This window comes from Mus pahari, chromosome 17 (genome assembly GCF_900095145.1).
Source record: "Mus pahari chromosome 17, PAHARI_EIJ_v1.1, whole genome shotgun sequence".
Lineage (NCBI taxonomy): Eukaryota > Metazoa > Chordata > Mammalia > Rodentia > Muridae > Mus > Mus pahari.
This window is the reverse complement of record NC_034606.1, coordinates 59,210,945-59,227,427: the sequence shown is the minus strand read 5'-3', so window position 1 is coordinate 59,227,427 and position 16,483 is coordinate 59,210,945.

The window sequence follows — 16,483 nt, the reverse complement described above, 5'->3', positions numbered from 1 at the left end:
CAGCTACTTTATGATACATAACAGTGGCAAAATTACAATTATGAAGTAGCAATGAAATAACTTTATGGTCGGGGTGGGGGGTCACTACAGCCTGAGGAACTGTATTAAGGGGTCACAGTGTTAGGAAGGTTGAAGACCACAGTTCTGTATATTTATAGAGCTAATCAGAAGTCAGTTCAAAGTCCACCCGTAAATAACATAAGATGAGCTGAGTCAGATTGTTAGCAAACATGTAGTTACTGTAGTTGTTGGTGGACATTTAGTAGCATTAGAAAATGTTTTAAAGGAGCAACACAGATATTTTACACACACCATGCTGGCCAGTGAGAAGCATATTTTAATGCTAACAAAGCTCGGTTCCAGGGCACTGCATATGCTAAGCAAATGCCAACTCTCAGCTATATTTGTATTTCTTTAGGTATCCTTTAGGACTGCACAGAGAAACCCTGTCTCAAAAACAAAAACAAAAACAAAACAGAAACAAACAAAATTATAAAAGAAGGCTAAACCAAAACCAAACCGCACAGCCGCTGGGGACCAGCTCTGCCCCAGCTTAAGTCCTGGCTCTACTGTTTATTCTAGATCCTGTGCTTCCTGCTCAACAGTCACAGAGGGGACATTAACACAGATACTGCTGTCATCAGTTAATGTAAGTACAGTGTGTTGAAAAGAGGCCTGACGACACGCCACTGTTGCTACTTGTCTGCAGGCGCAACTTGGAAGAGATGAAAAGAAAATGGCATTCTGTTAAGATGTATATATATATATATATATATATATATATATATATATATATATATATATATGCCATATATGTGATAGGATATGCCATATATTACATATCATCTTTGTTACCTTTCTGTTCCTGCCGTGAAAAACCTTAACAAAAGCAATTGAAAAGCAATTGAAAGGTGAAAGGGTTTATTCTGGCTCCCGGGTCCAAGGTGCAATCTGTCATGGCAAGCAAGTCATGGCAACAGGATCCCTGAGGTCGTGGGTCACCACAGTCAGGAAGTGGGAGCAGCAGATACGTGTCACTCATGTCCTCCTTTTTATACAGTCCAGGATCCAGGCTTTGGGAATGGGGCCGCCTGTTGTGGGTAAGGCTTCTTGCCCCACAGGATAATTCCTCACATGCGTGCTGAGGGTGATTGTCTTCCGGGTGACTCTAATCTCTCCAAGTTGACAATCAAGATTACCTGTCACAGATGCTTCAGCAATCTCAAAATACAAATGAAGTTGGATATTATGGTACCATTAGTTTTTAAAACTGTCTTCACGATTTAGTGATGATGAAAAATGAAGTGATTCTCTATTAAGTAGTAAAACTTGTGAGGGGAGGGATATTTTCATTTCCTCAGAGAAGTTATATTTTATGAATTAAATATGAAAATAAGTTATATAAAACTCAATCTAGTGGTCTTTTAAATAGCATTTAAAACGTGCTGTCATTAATATTCTTTTCTTGGCCTGTAGGTGGCACTGTAAGCTTAGATTTCTCATACAGTAACCGGAGCCAGTGAAAAGCATAACTTAGTCATCCATCATTACTAAAACATTATTTAGCTGTTACTCATACCGAAAGTGGTTGCATTTAACAGTTTTTGATATGATATATATTTTTAATTCCAAGGACCTTATGTCTTAAGAACCAACTGATCATAGCTTCATAAGCATAACCTTTGCTCTAGTTTTAATTACCAAGGTTACATTTGAGAATAATGGTGCGTAAGGACCAGGAAAGTGAACAGTTTTAACTTTGAGGTGTTTTGCTGTTTTACCACAGTGAGGGGGTGTGAACCCCTGGCCTTGCTCACCCTAAGGAAGTGCTCTGCTCACTGAGCTGGGAGCCACAGCACATTTTATCAAGACACAATTGCCTTGTTTTTGTTTGTTTTGTTTTGTGAGTGGTAAAAGTTGAAATCTCGGTAACTTTAGACACAGTTAACATTTCTTAGCGTTGTATAAGTATCTCTCATATTAATCCATACTCCTCCAACCCCCATTGGGAGTGTAATATTTTCCACTTTGGGCAGTATGGGAGCCTACCTGAGTGATCTGTCTCGGATCAGACGAGATGTGGTGTGGAATTGAACTTGACCATGCTTCCTAGGTGTCTTAGATAAGGTCACTATTCTTGTGATGAATACCAGGACCAAAAGCAAGTTGGGGAGGAAAGGGCTTATTTCACACAGAGTTCCATGTAACAGTTCATCAGCAAAAGCCTTGAGGGCAGGAACTCAAACAGGACAGGAACCTAGAGGCAGGAGCTGATGCAGAGGCCATGGAGGGTGCTGCTTACTGGCTTGCTCCTCATGGCTTGCTCAGCCCGCTTTCTTATAGAACCCAGGTGGTGCCCAGGGATGGCACCATCCACAATGGGCTGGGACCTCCTTCTTTGATCACTAATTGAGACAATGCCTTACAGCTGGATTTCATGGAGGCATTTCCTCAATTGAGGCTCCCTCCCTTTGATGACTTTAGCAGCTTTCAAGTTGACATAAAACCAGCCAGGACATTAGGTCCTGGCTCTCACCAGTTGTGCCTTCTGAGAGCAAGCTCTGCGGAAATCATTTCTCTGCCTACAAACTTAATATTGTCTTCTGCTGCTGAACAGGCACATGGTGGATGTCTTGAGGGAGAAATAATATTCTTTATGAGATGCCAAACTAAGTGGATGATCCAAATCATTCTGGTGTCATTCCCATATTTGAGTATGTACCACAGGGATATGTTAAAATCGTTATAGCGTATAGGAAACCGAGTGGATTCCTGAGGCAATTCTAAATGTCACAGGAAAAACTCAGTGACAAAGTTTAGTCCTATTTCAGAGCTAGCTTCTCTAGTCCTTCCAGAGGGCATTCTGCTTAAAGAAGAAGTGAGTTGACTGATCCTAGTTTATACACATGACTGGCATTTGCTGGTTCATTTTATTATTATTATTATTATTTATTATGATGATTATTATTATGTTCACTTTATTATCATTATTATTAATTATTCTTTCATAAAATACATTCAAACCAGTTCTCCCTCTCTCCACTTCTCTCAGCACTCTCCTCCTTCCTCTCTCTGTTTCCTTTCAGAAAAGAGCAGAGCTCCCAGGATGTCAACGGAACACAGCATAACAAGCTACACTAAGACTAGGCACAAACACTCTTATCAGGACTGAGCAAGGCAAGCTAGTGGGAGGGAAAGGGTCCCAAGAGCAAGCAAAAGAGTCAGAGACTGCCACACTTCCACTATTAGGAATCTCACCAAACACCAAGGCTAACAACCATACCATATGCAGAGACCCCAGCGATGACCCACGCAGGCTCTGGCATTGCTCCTTCAGTCTCTAGGAGCCCTGCTTACTTGATTCCCTGGGCTGTGTTCTCCTGGTGTCCTGGACCACTCTGGCTCCTACAGTCCTTCCTCTGCTCTGCCACAGGGTTTTCCGGAGCACCAAGGGGAGGGACCTGAAGGCAGAGTCACATTTTCAACAGAAGCTACAGGCCGCCTGCTTAGTTACAGCACAGACACACACTCCAAGTAGGAAAGAAGATGACATCCGGCTGGGGGCGCTAACAGTGCTGCATGCTTCCCGTTTTTTGTTTGTTTGTTTGTTTGTTTTAAAGATTTATTTATTTATTATATTTAAGTACACTGTAGCTGTCTTCAGACACTCCAGAAGAGGGCGTCAGATCTTGTTACAGATTTGAACTCCGGACCTCCGGAAGAGCAGTCGGGTGCTCTTACCCACTGAGCCATCTCACCAGCCCTTTTTTTTTTTTTTTTTNAAATTTTTTTTTTTTTTTTTTTTTTAAGGAAAGTATCTCTTTTTTTAATGAATTATTATTATTATTAAAGATTTATTTATTTATTATATGTAAGTACACTGCAGCTGTCTTCAGACAGCTCCAGAAGGGGGCGTTAGATCTTGTTATGGATGGTTATGAGCCACCATGTGGTTGCTGGGATTTGAACTCCGGACCTTCGGGAGAGCAGTTGGGTGCTCTTACCCACTGAGCCATCTCAAAGGCCACTTACAGAAAGAGTAGCTGGCAGACTGAACAGCAAGGAGGAAAACAAGCGCAGGCTTCCGGTGGATTTCCGGCTCCCTCTGCGACCAGTGGTGTGCCGCTTGCTGCTCCCAGTGTCCCTTCTAAACCCTTAAATTAGACTTGTAGTATCATGTCTAAGAGTTTTGAAAGGTCTTAAAAATGTGCTTGAAGTAGTCCGGGTAAGGCTGCTATCTAAGAGTGTGTCAGTTTAAAGAACAGGATTTGATCTCCTGCAATTCCGGTCTGATTCATCCGTCAGGAATACCTCCAAGTAAAGAAAATGACTCTAATCTTCTTAAACAATTCGTTTTTCTCACTCTGAGGTAAGGAGTTAATTTAAGCTGCATGTTAGGATGGGCTGTCTCTTACAGAGAAATGTCTGCAGTTATGGGAAAGAGTAAAAATAGCCATAGAATTTAAAATTTAGACGTTAGAAAATGTGAAATACAAAATAAACGGTAAGTTTCCTTAATGAATACCCAAGTCAACCACTAATATAGAAATAAAATCCCATATAGGGAATATAGGGTACAATCCCTTGGGTTACTTTAGAAGGGAAGGGGTCAAAGAATCTGTCTCCATAGCTGCGGCCAACCGGGCACAGGGCAGGGCAGTGAGTGGATGGGTGTAGAGACCTATTCTTTATGCTTTTATACAAAGTCACCCGATTCTAAGAAGCCTTTGTGGTGTTTTCCTAGACTGGGTAAGTCAGGATTCTGCAGTTACAACAGGATCGTAATTTTGGCTTTGGTTGTCCCACCCCCCCATCCCCCCCCACCAGCTCAGACTGTAAACGGCTGGTGGATTTCTCTGTTTTGTTGTTGTTTTATTTCCTCCTGAAATGTAAAGAGGAACTTTTTTTTTTTTTAAATCTTTAAATAAAAATCTTCATTATTCTCTGCAGTTATAATACATTGGATGTTTGTATATGATTTTCACAAAATTCTAATTGCATTAAGGGAATAATGGGGCCGTTTTCATCTGTGGGAACCAGGAGTGGATCTCCTCTCTGCTAATGGCAGCGAGTTCAAGGAGCGATCTCCAACAGGTTGAGCTTAGTCCTTTCAAAAAGAATTCTTTTCTGGAGGCAGCGCATGGCGTGGGCGCGGAGGCCAAAGGCCAGCCTGCGGTGGTTGTTGGTTCTTCAGAAAACCGTATGGTCTCGCTTGTACGTGGGGCTTCAAAGGTCGACTATGGAAGCAGAGAGTAAGGAATCATTACCAGAGGCTTGCTGACGGCAGGGGCTAGAACGATGTTAGCCAAAATACAAAACGTCAGTTAGACTCAGAATTAGTTCAAAATACCTGCTTTAAAGCAAATACGGTGACTGTAGTTAACAACAGCTTGAACCTGGAGATCGTGAGAGTAGGTTTTTGTCCTCACTACAAACCAAAGATTCCGTAACGAGGTGATTGGCTTGGTTTAACGGTTCCACAATGTGTATGTGTACTTAAAACATGCTATATACCATAAATATATAATTTGTAAATTAAAAATAATGAAATGAAAAGAACCTATAAAACAATTTTATAAATAAACATAATTTAAGTGTTTTATTAACATATATTAAATATACCCCAAACTGTGTTTCAGTTGGACACTTCCCATGCATGTAAATAGTGTATTGCAAACACATTTACCCATCGTTATCTTTACCTGGTTTCGTCTCTTCCTATATTTACTGGCTTATTTTATTCCTCTTCCTCTTAGAGAGAGAGAGAGAGAGAGAGAGAGAGAGAGAGAGAGAGAGAGAGAAGAGAGAGAGAGAGAGAGAATTGGGGAGGAGAGAAAGGAGAGAGGGGAGGGGAAGAGAGAAAGAGAGGGAGAGAGAAAGGAAGGGAGAGGGAGGGAGAATGGTCTAGTCAGTATTGAGTACACTGGCTCACAGTGGCGTGATTGAGGGGTTGATTCAGTACCAGGAGCACCGTGCTAGTGTCTACATGACTGAAGAGAGTCTTTCCCTCTCCCACATCAAACCATTAATTGCTTAGATACATCTTCAGGGAGGGATGGACCCCATGAGCTCCTCCCTTTTCCATGACAGGATACTGAGGACCCAGTCTGGTGCAGGCAGTCAAATCTGTTGTGACTTGAGGGGTGTGACCACTTTGTTACACCTGTAAGGGTTTCATTTTCCTATTTATGTAAGTAGGTTAATATTCTAACTTGAAATTATACATTGTGTCAGGCCCACAGACCTTGGCATAGTTGATGCCATGTTATAAATTAAACATTGTAACAGGCCCACAGACCTTTGCACAACTGATGCCATGTTATAAATTATACACTGTAACAGGCCCGCAGACCTTGGCACAACTGACGCCATGCTAGAGGCACCATTCCCATCTTAAAACCATCACATAGACCCCCAACACCTGCCAAAAACAAGCACAGAGTCTTACCCTATAGTTTTTGGCTTCTGTAGTTCTGCTTCTTGCTAGCTGAAGTGTCACAACCAGGAGGTGACTTTTGTGCCTAAAGGCGAAGGGCTGGAAGGCTTGGGGCAGCGTGATTTGGACACATTCCCGTGCAGCTGCCAGCCAGCAATGCTCTCTGCTTTTGCTCTTGCAGCGTCCCTGTGGTGGCCTCTGCTGGGCTTCCCTCATAACAACGTTCGTTCATTTCTGTGCTGTGTGCAGATGCCATGATGTCTGAGTGACACTCAAGGGACAGCTTGAGTCAAGGGACACTCAAAGGAATGAGTTCTCCTTCCAACCTGTGGGTCCCTGGGAAGGAACCCAGCCGTCAGGTTGGGTGGTAAGTGCCTTTACGGGCTCGGCTGGCTCGTGGCCTGAATGACATTGAAATTTGAATGAATGAATCAATGTAAGACATTTCTCAGTTAATGACCAAAAGAGTAAGTACCACTAACCACTGTTCATTAGGTTTATGGGACCTTGAGAAGAAACGTCTGGGGTTAACTTTACAGAGTAGAATGTGCTGCCGTATGTGTGGTGTGTGTGTGTTAAACAATATGAGCAAGGGACTGGGGTACACAATCATTTATCATGTAACTAGGATCTAGGATGTAGTGGAACTCCTAATTTTGAACCTTGAACTATAACTGCCTCTAGCTGTCTTCATTCCCTAAAAACACTAGATTCCATCCTAGTGTTATTAAAAGTATTCTGCATTGTGTTAAGGAATTAGAGACCTTAGCCCAACTGAAAACACATTGTTCATTATATACATTATATTGTATATTGCACACTGCCAGAGAGAGTAGAGGAGTGGATGAAGATGAAACATCTCTGTGCCTTAGACCATTCTGCACTTTCACAAAACATTAAAAACATACATTGGGGCTGGAGAGAGGGTTCAGCAGTTAAAAACACTGACTGCTCTCCAAGAGGTCCTGAGTTCAATTCCCAGCAAAACACATATAAAACAGGGAACCTATATAAAACTATACGTTTATCTCTTTTTGCCTTTCTCCATTTACCTCTCCTTTTAGTTCACACCCCCACACTCTTTCCCTCCACCTGACAAGTGATTTCTTTCCTACAACAGCCATGAGGCATCGTAAGTGGGTGACTTCAGATGACATTCCCATGATCGCTGTTCCAATGGCTACGTAGTTTCCTCCAAAGAAGAAATCACTGTTAAAACAGACACCCTTTTCCCTCTTTTTGTGTATGATGTGTGCACATGTGTGTACATGCATGTGTGTGTCTGTGTGTGTGAATCTGTGTATATGTCTGTGCCTGCATGCATTTCTCTCTCTCTCTCTCTCTCTCTCTCTCTCTCTCTCTCTCTCTCNTATATGTCTGTGCCTGCATGCATTTCTCTCTCTCTGTCTGTCTCTCTCTCTTTCTCTGTCTCTCTCTGTCTGTGTGTGTGTGTGTGAATCTGTGTATATGTGTGTGCCTGTGTGCATTTCTCTCTCTCTCTCTCTCTCTCTCTCTCTCTCTCTCTCTCTCTCTCTCTCTCTGTATGTATGTATGTAAAGGTCAACACTGGGGATTTTCACCAATATCTCTTACTCTCTGAGCCAAAGTTTCTCACTGAAACTCGAGCTTACTGCTTCCAGTGGAGGACCCTCCTGTCTCCCCTTCTCTGTTTCCTCAGCACTGAGCATTAGCCATTGCCACAGCTGGCACACATGGATGCTGGGATCTGAACTCAGATCCTTCTACCTGTACAATAAGCACTTCATCCATCCTGCTGTCTCCACATCTCCACAGCCGTGAAAGTACATTTCAAAAGCAGCAATGAGCCTTTTCTAAGTAGAAACGTTGTATCACTTACCTGTAAGAAATTAAGCCAGGCTAAATCAGGTTTGGAGCTGTAGAGTCAGCCAGCACTGGTGTGGAAGCAGAAGAACCTTGTGTGAGAAAGCTGGCAACTCATTTTGTTTTCTTTTTCCTAGCCAAAAGTCAGGAAATTTAAAACTTGATAATAAGTAATAAAGGGTTAGGGGTGGATACAACCTTAGTGCGTGCAGGTGGGTTAATGTGGAAGAGCAGAGCAGAATTTATGAGCTGCTACAAAAACATGGCCATAAAGAAGGAGGAGGAGGAGGAGGAGGAGGAGGAGGAGGAGAGGAAGAGGAAGAAGAAGAGGAGGAGGAATAACAAAAAAGTGACCAACATATTTATTTATTTAAAAATTTTGTTTTTTCTTCTCATTCCCTCATTCTTTCTTCTCTTTCTTTTTTCCTTTTTGATTTTTTCAAGATAATTTTTTTCTGTGTAGCCCTGGCTGTCCTGGAGCTCATTCTATATACCAGGTTGGCCTCTAACTCACAGAGATCTGCCTGCCTCTCCCTCTGGAGGGCTGGGATTAAAGGCATGTACCACAACAGCCCAGCGATTTCCCTTTAGTTTATTGAAAATAGATTCTTTCCCCCTACAATGTATCCTTATTATAGTTTCCCCTCCCGCTTTTCCCAGTTGCTCTCCACCTCCCTTCCCCTTCTGGATCTACTTTGTCTCTCATTAGAGAAGAACATTGTCTTCTTAGTCAGGGTTTGTATTTCTGCACAAAACATCACCACCAAGAAGCAAGTTGGGGAGGAAAGGGTTTATTCAGCTCACACTTCCACCTTGCTGTGCATCACCAAAGGAAGTCAGGACAGGAACTCAAGCAGGTCAGGAACTTGGAGGCAGGAGCTGATGCAGAGGCCATGGAGGGGCGCTGCTTACTGGATTGCTTCCCATGGCTTGCTCAGCTTGCTTTCTTATAGAACCCAGGACCACTGGAAGCAGATGGCAGCAGAGGCAGAGACTCACAACCAGACATAATGCAGAGAGTCCTTGGAGTATCCAGCTCTCATTAGGATTCTTCCATCCAGCCCCTCCCCTCAAAGCTCAGGGAATCTCAGTGAAATAGAGGTAGAAGGAGTGTAAGGGCCAGAAGGGATGGAGAACAGGGCCCTCTGGATCATTTGAGCAGTACAGTTACATGTAACAACAACTGAACGATGGGATAACACAAACAGTATTGGGCAGGAGAGGTAGCTCCACAGTTAGGAGTGCTTGCCGCCCTTGCAGAAGACCCTGTTTGGTTTCCCCAGACTCATGTTCGGCAGCTCACAGTCATCTCTAATTCTAGCTCCATGGGATCCAGCACCTTCCTCTGGCTCCGGCCACTGCCAGCTCCCATGCCCATGTAGCAGAAACACCCTCTCACATATACACATACATAAAAAGAATAAATCTTCTCTCTTAACGATGCCAGTGTACTACCGAGTCAAACATCAGCCGGACGTTTGTACGAGAGATATTACAAATGAATGAGAAAACTGCCAGGTTTCTTATAAACTTATATGCAATTAGCATGTAAACTGACAATTCCACTCCTGGATTTTGATCAAAGATTAATAAAAACACACATCCATAAAATTTTTTTAAAAAATGTTTCCAATAAAGTTATCTGTATTAGGTAATAACTGGATAAAATTAAAGGTCCCTAAAAAGAAAAAAAAAAAACCAAAACAAATAGTTGTCTATATCATAGAACAGAGAATTGGAAAGTACTGGCACACGCAATAACATGCATGAATATGGAGACCACTGTCCTGCTCGAGAGAGGCTGGAAGCAGAATGGAACATGTGGTATGACTCCATTTGTCTGGGCCTCAAAGCAGGGAAAATAAACCACAGCAAAACAGAGCCACAGCTGCCTCAGTGTACCTGTGGGGTGGGGTTGTGGGGGATGGGGCAGTGGGGGTGGGATCATGGGGGAGGGGTAGTGGGGGGTGGGGTACATGGTGGACTGGGTGGGGGTGAGGGGGTGAGGGGGTGAGGAAGAGGGATTGGGTGGGGGGTGAGGTAGAGGGGTGGGGTAATGGGGGTGGAGCAAGGAGGGGTGAGAGAGGGGGTTGGGTAGAGGGGATGGGTGGTGGGTGGTGAGGGAAGTGTGTTTGATTGTAAAGACAAAAGTGACTGTCCTTGTGTGAACCATTTTCCATTGTGTTTCAGATGGTATAAACGGATTTATGAACTTGCCCAAACCTGTTCGCTGTGTACTCCTAAGATCTGTGCATGTCTGTTTGTAAATTATATTCAAATAGAACTCTCGCACAATGAGTGTGGTGGCCGGGGCTCCTTCAGCGGTGAGTCTTTCATGAGATGGAGCCTTCATGCACTGGAATCAGCTGCAGCCAGACTGGGCTTGCCTGGCAGGCCGTTTAGAGCCTGGCTGTTTATACACAGTGGGTGTGAGCCTTCTTTAGTACGTAGTCTTGGTTCTGGAGAGCCTTGTAGACTGGACTGTGACTTCTTCAGAGCTCTAGAGGATGAGTGGTCTTCTCCTTTCTTGACTTGTCAAGCCATCCCATACTTGGAAGGCGTTTTCCTGCTCACTCGTCCTCCTTTGCCCATTACAGACATTACACCCAACACATCTTTTGAATGTCTAATTTTCGTTTGGCCTGCCCACTTCAAACTAAGCTGCAATGGAAACAAGATCAAATTCGTGTGCATTTCCTAGAAAAGTTGTCAGTAATGACTCTAAGATAAGTAAAAAAATTGAGTCAGAATTTTAAAAAGAAGAATACAATCATAAAACATTTGTAGAAGTTCTAGGGTCAGATGGCTAGTCAGGAAATTCTTTTTAAAAAAATTAAAAATACATAAAATTCTAATACTATTTATTTCCGAGTGTTCTATGGGGGTGTGGTGAGGTGTGGAGAAAGGGAGTGTTTCAGTGGTCCCATACCAAGGCATCCCTTCCCCCTGACCAGCCACATGATGGTATAGTATAGAATAGAGTTTATTCAGGGCATGGGGAGGGGAGTTAAGAGGGTAGTAGAGGCAGGGAAAGGCAGAGAGAGGGAGAGAGTAGAGAAGTAGAAGCTGGCCATGGCAATGAGCACTAGGAGAAAAGAGGAAGAGAAGTGCAAAGGGAAGAGCCCAAGAGGGCAAGAGAGAAGCAAGGGAGGGAGGAGGGGGCAGACAGCCCCTTTTATAGTGGGTCAGACCTACCTGGCTGTTGCCAGGTAACTGTGGGGTGGAGTTTAAACAGAATGCTAACAAGGAGGTCTGTAACTAAGCCTGCTAGTTACCTAAAGAAGGCTCTGCTTTTTCTGTGCCTACAAGTACCTAGAGAGTTCCATGGGACACATATTTCCATGTGACATATGATTAAATCCATGCTGTTTTTAAATGTTAATGAATGAACTGATTTTATTTATGGACTTGTGTGTGTGCATAGGTGTGTAGGCGCCAGGATGAGCTTTTTGGTGATGCAGCTGCCCGAGTGACACACTCCTCTGTAAGCAATGCCAGCAAACTCAGGGGTTCACAGGTTGTGCTTGAAAGGAATCACTTTCGTCTGCCTGTCTTTGGTTCTTTCTCTGGCATAAATGAGACTTCTTTGGGTCTCCTGAAGAAAATTTACATCACAAGGGTGTGTAATAGATGCAAAGCTTAAGAATGTACATAGTTGCAAAAAAAAAAAAGAATATACATAGTTGCAAAAAGGTCAGTTTAAAGATAAAATGGAAGAAAAGATTCTATTTGTATGAAACCAGCAAAAAAGAATAAAATCTTGGAAAAAAATCATATTAAACCTTAGTGAAGAAAAAAAATGATGTAAAGAAATGATAAGAAACAATATGCCTGGTTCTTTTCAACTAATGCCATGTAAAGCCAGTAAAATATTTAGTAGATTTGACTTTAAAATGAAAGACTGTTTAGTCTGATTCTAAAGGTTATATATGAACCTCACAACTGCCAGCAAGATTTACAAAGGATAGCTGGAAGTTACTAGGAACAGCTGAAAAACATAAAGCCTGTGAAAATACTTTTAAGTGACAACTTGTCTGTGTTCCCAGCTACTCAGCCGCCTGGCCAATCATGGCTTCTGACGGTATTGGGAGAGGTGCGTCTAGAAGACATTCACACTGGAGTCAGGGTTGTACCACCTTTCCAGAGGAGGGTGCTTTGTTAGATCCACGAAGGACCCGGACAAAACCAAAACATGGAGAAAGATGCTGTGGTGATTTGAATATGTGTGGCCCAGGGAGTGGCACTATTAGGAGGTGTGGCCTTGGCCATCCTCACTATGGCACTGGAGGAGTTGAGAGCTCTACCTCTTGGTCGGAAGGCCGGCCACTAGAAGAGTGGCTTTCCAGGCAGCTAGGAGGAGGGTCTTAAAGCCCATGTCTATACTGACACACTTCCTCCAACAAGGCCACACCCACTCCAACAAGGCCACACCTCCTATACTAATAGTGCCACTTCCTGGACCACGCATATTGAAACTGCCAAAGGCATATTCCCACTTTGCCCTATTGCAGAACACAAGGACAGGCATCGGCTATCTACCGCTTCTGATGATCCTACGCTTGGGTCTTCAGATTGTGGCTGGAATTTATGTCACCAGCTGTCAGGATTTGACCTGCATTGGTCGCTCTTCTGGGTCTCTGAATCACACAGGTAGATGGAGAGATTTCTCAGCCTCCCTAACTGTGTGAGCCCAAACCATAAAATAGTCTCTTTCTGCAAAATGGCCCATTCACTCTGCTCTAAGATGTTGGGGAGCCCCGACTGATACCTCAATAGTCAGTGGAGCACAGTCAGGTATATCAGTGGGACAGAAGGTCCAGAAACTGCCAGATGCATTCAGAAATTGAATAAACTAAAAGTCACCACCTCAAGGCAAATGGCGAGGGGAGTACATTATTAAAAAAAAAAAGTGGTGGGGTAATTTGTCACTATTTGGAGAAATAAAATTGCATCCATGCCACATACACTATAAGATAAGTATCAGAGACAAAGATCTAAATGCGAAAACACGGGTATGTTTACGCAAAGAAGACATGGAGGAGTTCACTCCTGTGTAATACTGGTGTGTGGAAAAGGCCCTGTTTTGAATTCTCAAAAGCAAATATACATACACTAGCATATTAGAAATAAAACCTGGAGGCTAAAACTCCTGTGTGATTCTGCCAAAATGTAAAACCATTATTAGTGTGAGACATAAACAGCACACTGGCAAACAGTATGTAAAAACTGTGTTACAGACAAAACCAGTTTAACTTCCTCAAGTATATGGTGAACCTCTAAGTTGGTGAGGCAGACATCAAGAGAGGCATAAAGTGTGAAGCATGTTTAAGCATGTGGGTGAACAATTTATAGGAAACAATATGCAAGTAGGTTAAAAGCATAAAAGAAGATGCTAACTGTTATTGGTACAGAGGTGATGGGTGTTCAAAATAATTTTCTCAATTAGTCCTCACAAATTTCAAGAGCATTGTTAGACTGTTGGTAGGTCTGCAGGGGATGGATGCGCCTTCATACACTGCTTGCAAAATGATACATAGTTGCAATTATCAAAGTCACTTAGCAAAGTCTGTAAAATACAGACACATTTACTTCTCAGTAAGAGCTCTGCTTCTGGAATGTACAGAGAGAGATTTGCACATGAAGTGAGAAATGATACGGACTTACTCTCAACTGCAAGAATATGAGAAGCAGCAAAGAAAAGAAAATATTCATCTATATATAATAGTTTGAAGTATGAGACACATAATATGGAATGCTGTGTTGTCAGAAATATGAAGAAGTTGTGTTCAACTAAAGAAAATACTCACCACTGTAGTAAGCAAAAAGAAGGGAGATGCCCAATGGTATACATAGGTTTTGTTCAGTTAGTTTTAAGTTTGCATACATTATGTTAAACATAATATGTATATTTTATATATAAATAAAAATAAATATACTATAATAATTAAATATGGCTTTTTCAGGCCAAGTGTGTTTTAGTAGATTTCCCCTTCCCTGATCTCCCCCATCTTTTTTCTTCTTTGGAACATTTCCAATGTCTTTGCCTCTTTCATGCTATATATCTAATTTTGCCTTCCATCGTCCCAACCTTAGCACCTATCTTTTCCTCTCTTGATCTCTTTTCTAGATTTTTTTGGCAGGCTACTCACATTTACGCACCTGTGCACAGACTCTTGAGTGTGTGCACGCACACACACACACAGATGAAAATTTCATTTCATTTCAGGAGAAAACAGTAAGAATATGCATTTCATTTGTATTCACATCACACACATGGAATGAAGTAGAAAAGACAAGAAATTGTTATATCTACAATTAACATTATATTAACATATAACACAATATAACATGCTACTATTGTAATAATTAAAAATTATAGTAATTATAACTGACATTAATTATTATACTATTAATAATGTTACTATTATTGTGCTGGCTGGTTTTGTGTGTCAAGTTGACACAGCTGGAGTTATCACAGAGAAAGGAGCCTTGAGAAATGCCTCCATGAGATCCAGCTGTAAGGTATTTTCTCAATTAGTGATTAAGTGGGGAGGGCCCAGCCCATTGTGGGTGGTGCCATCCCTGGGCTGGTAGTTCTGGGTTCTATAAGAAAGCAAGCTGAAGCCAGACAGAGGTGGCATACTTTAATCCCAGGACTTGGGAGGCAGAGGCAGGTGGATTTCTGAGTTTGAGGCCAGCTTGATCTACAGAGTGAGTTCCAGGACAGCCAGGGCTATACAGAGAAACCCTGTCTCAAAAAAGCAAAACAACAAACAAACAAACAAAAGCAAGCTGAGCAAGACAGGGAAAACAAACCAGTAAGCAGCACTCCAGCATGGCTTCTGCATCCACTCCTGCCTCCAAGTTCCTGCCCTGTGTGAGTTCCTGTCTTGACTTTATTTGGTGATGAACAGCAATGTGGAAGTGTAAGCTGAATAAACCCTTTCCTCCCCAACTTGCTTCTTGGTCATGATGTTTTGTGTAGGAATAGAAACCCTGATTAAGACAATTATAAATTATTAATAATCATTATTAATGAATAATAGCCTCTATGTACTGGAACTGGAAACTGGGGCAAGTGCAGGAGGGGAATCTTCTTCATATTACATGTAAATGTTGATGTTTTTGAGAGATGAGTGAGAATAAGGAGGAAGGAGGGGAGCAGATAGAAAACTGAGAGCCAATAAGGAATGTTTGCCAGTGTCCATAGGTCAATACATGTATTAAGAATTGATTTGAAAACATTGTGTAATTGTGCTGTAGATGTGTCCTCAAATGAAACAATTTATCTATACCTTTCGTGATGGTTTGAGTGAGAATGGCCCTATAGGCTCAAATGTTTCAATGCTTGGTCCCAGTAGGGTGGAACTGTTTGGAAAGGATGAGGAGGTGTGGCCTTGTTGAAGTGTGTCACTGGGAGTGGGCTTTGAGGTCTCAAAGGTTCATACTATTCCCAGTTAACTCTCTCTGCCTCATGCTTNTGGATCTATTTGTGACCTTGAGTGCCATGCTGCTTGCCTGCTGCCATGCTGTTAAGGACTTTAACCCTCATGAGCCCCTGTGGGTTAAAATGGTGGCCCGCATCTGGCCCACCATAGGGCTAGCGCCTCTCATGGAAGTGGAAGTGGAAAGTATGACTGGCGTACCCCATGCCACTGCCCGATGGGCATTGGGCTGTGAGAAGCCTCAGGACCCTGCTCTGGGGGTAAGGAGGTGCAGTCTGCGGTCCCCATGGACCTGCCAGAATTGGCTCTGGTCCCCAGGCTTGCACGGAGCCCGAGGACAACAGGTTCTCGGGTTCTTGGGCACCACAGATACTGCTGGAGACCATGGAAGAGCTGAGAAGGGAATGGGGGCCCAAGGGCGGCCTCTGGCCCAGGGTCAAAGGGAAAAGGGCAGGAAGGAGAGCATTCTGGCTGGGTCCCTCGGGGAGGAGAGTCCTTGTGTTGCTTGATCAGCAGTCTAGGCTTGGGTTGGTAGAGGAAGTCCTGCTCCACTGCTCCAGCACAGCAGATCCCAATGAGAAGAGACAGTCTATGGTTATAAGGCATTTATTGTAGAAAGGCAGAGAGAGGGAGAGAGTAGGGAAATAGAGGGCAGCCATGGCCATGTGGAGAGAGGGGGAAAAGGAAGGCGGAGAGATGGGGAACAAGAGGGAGAGAGAGAGAGAGAGAGAGAGAGAGAGAGAGAGAGAGAGAGAGAGAG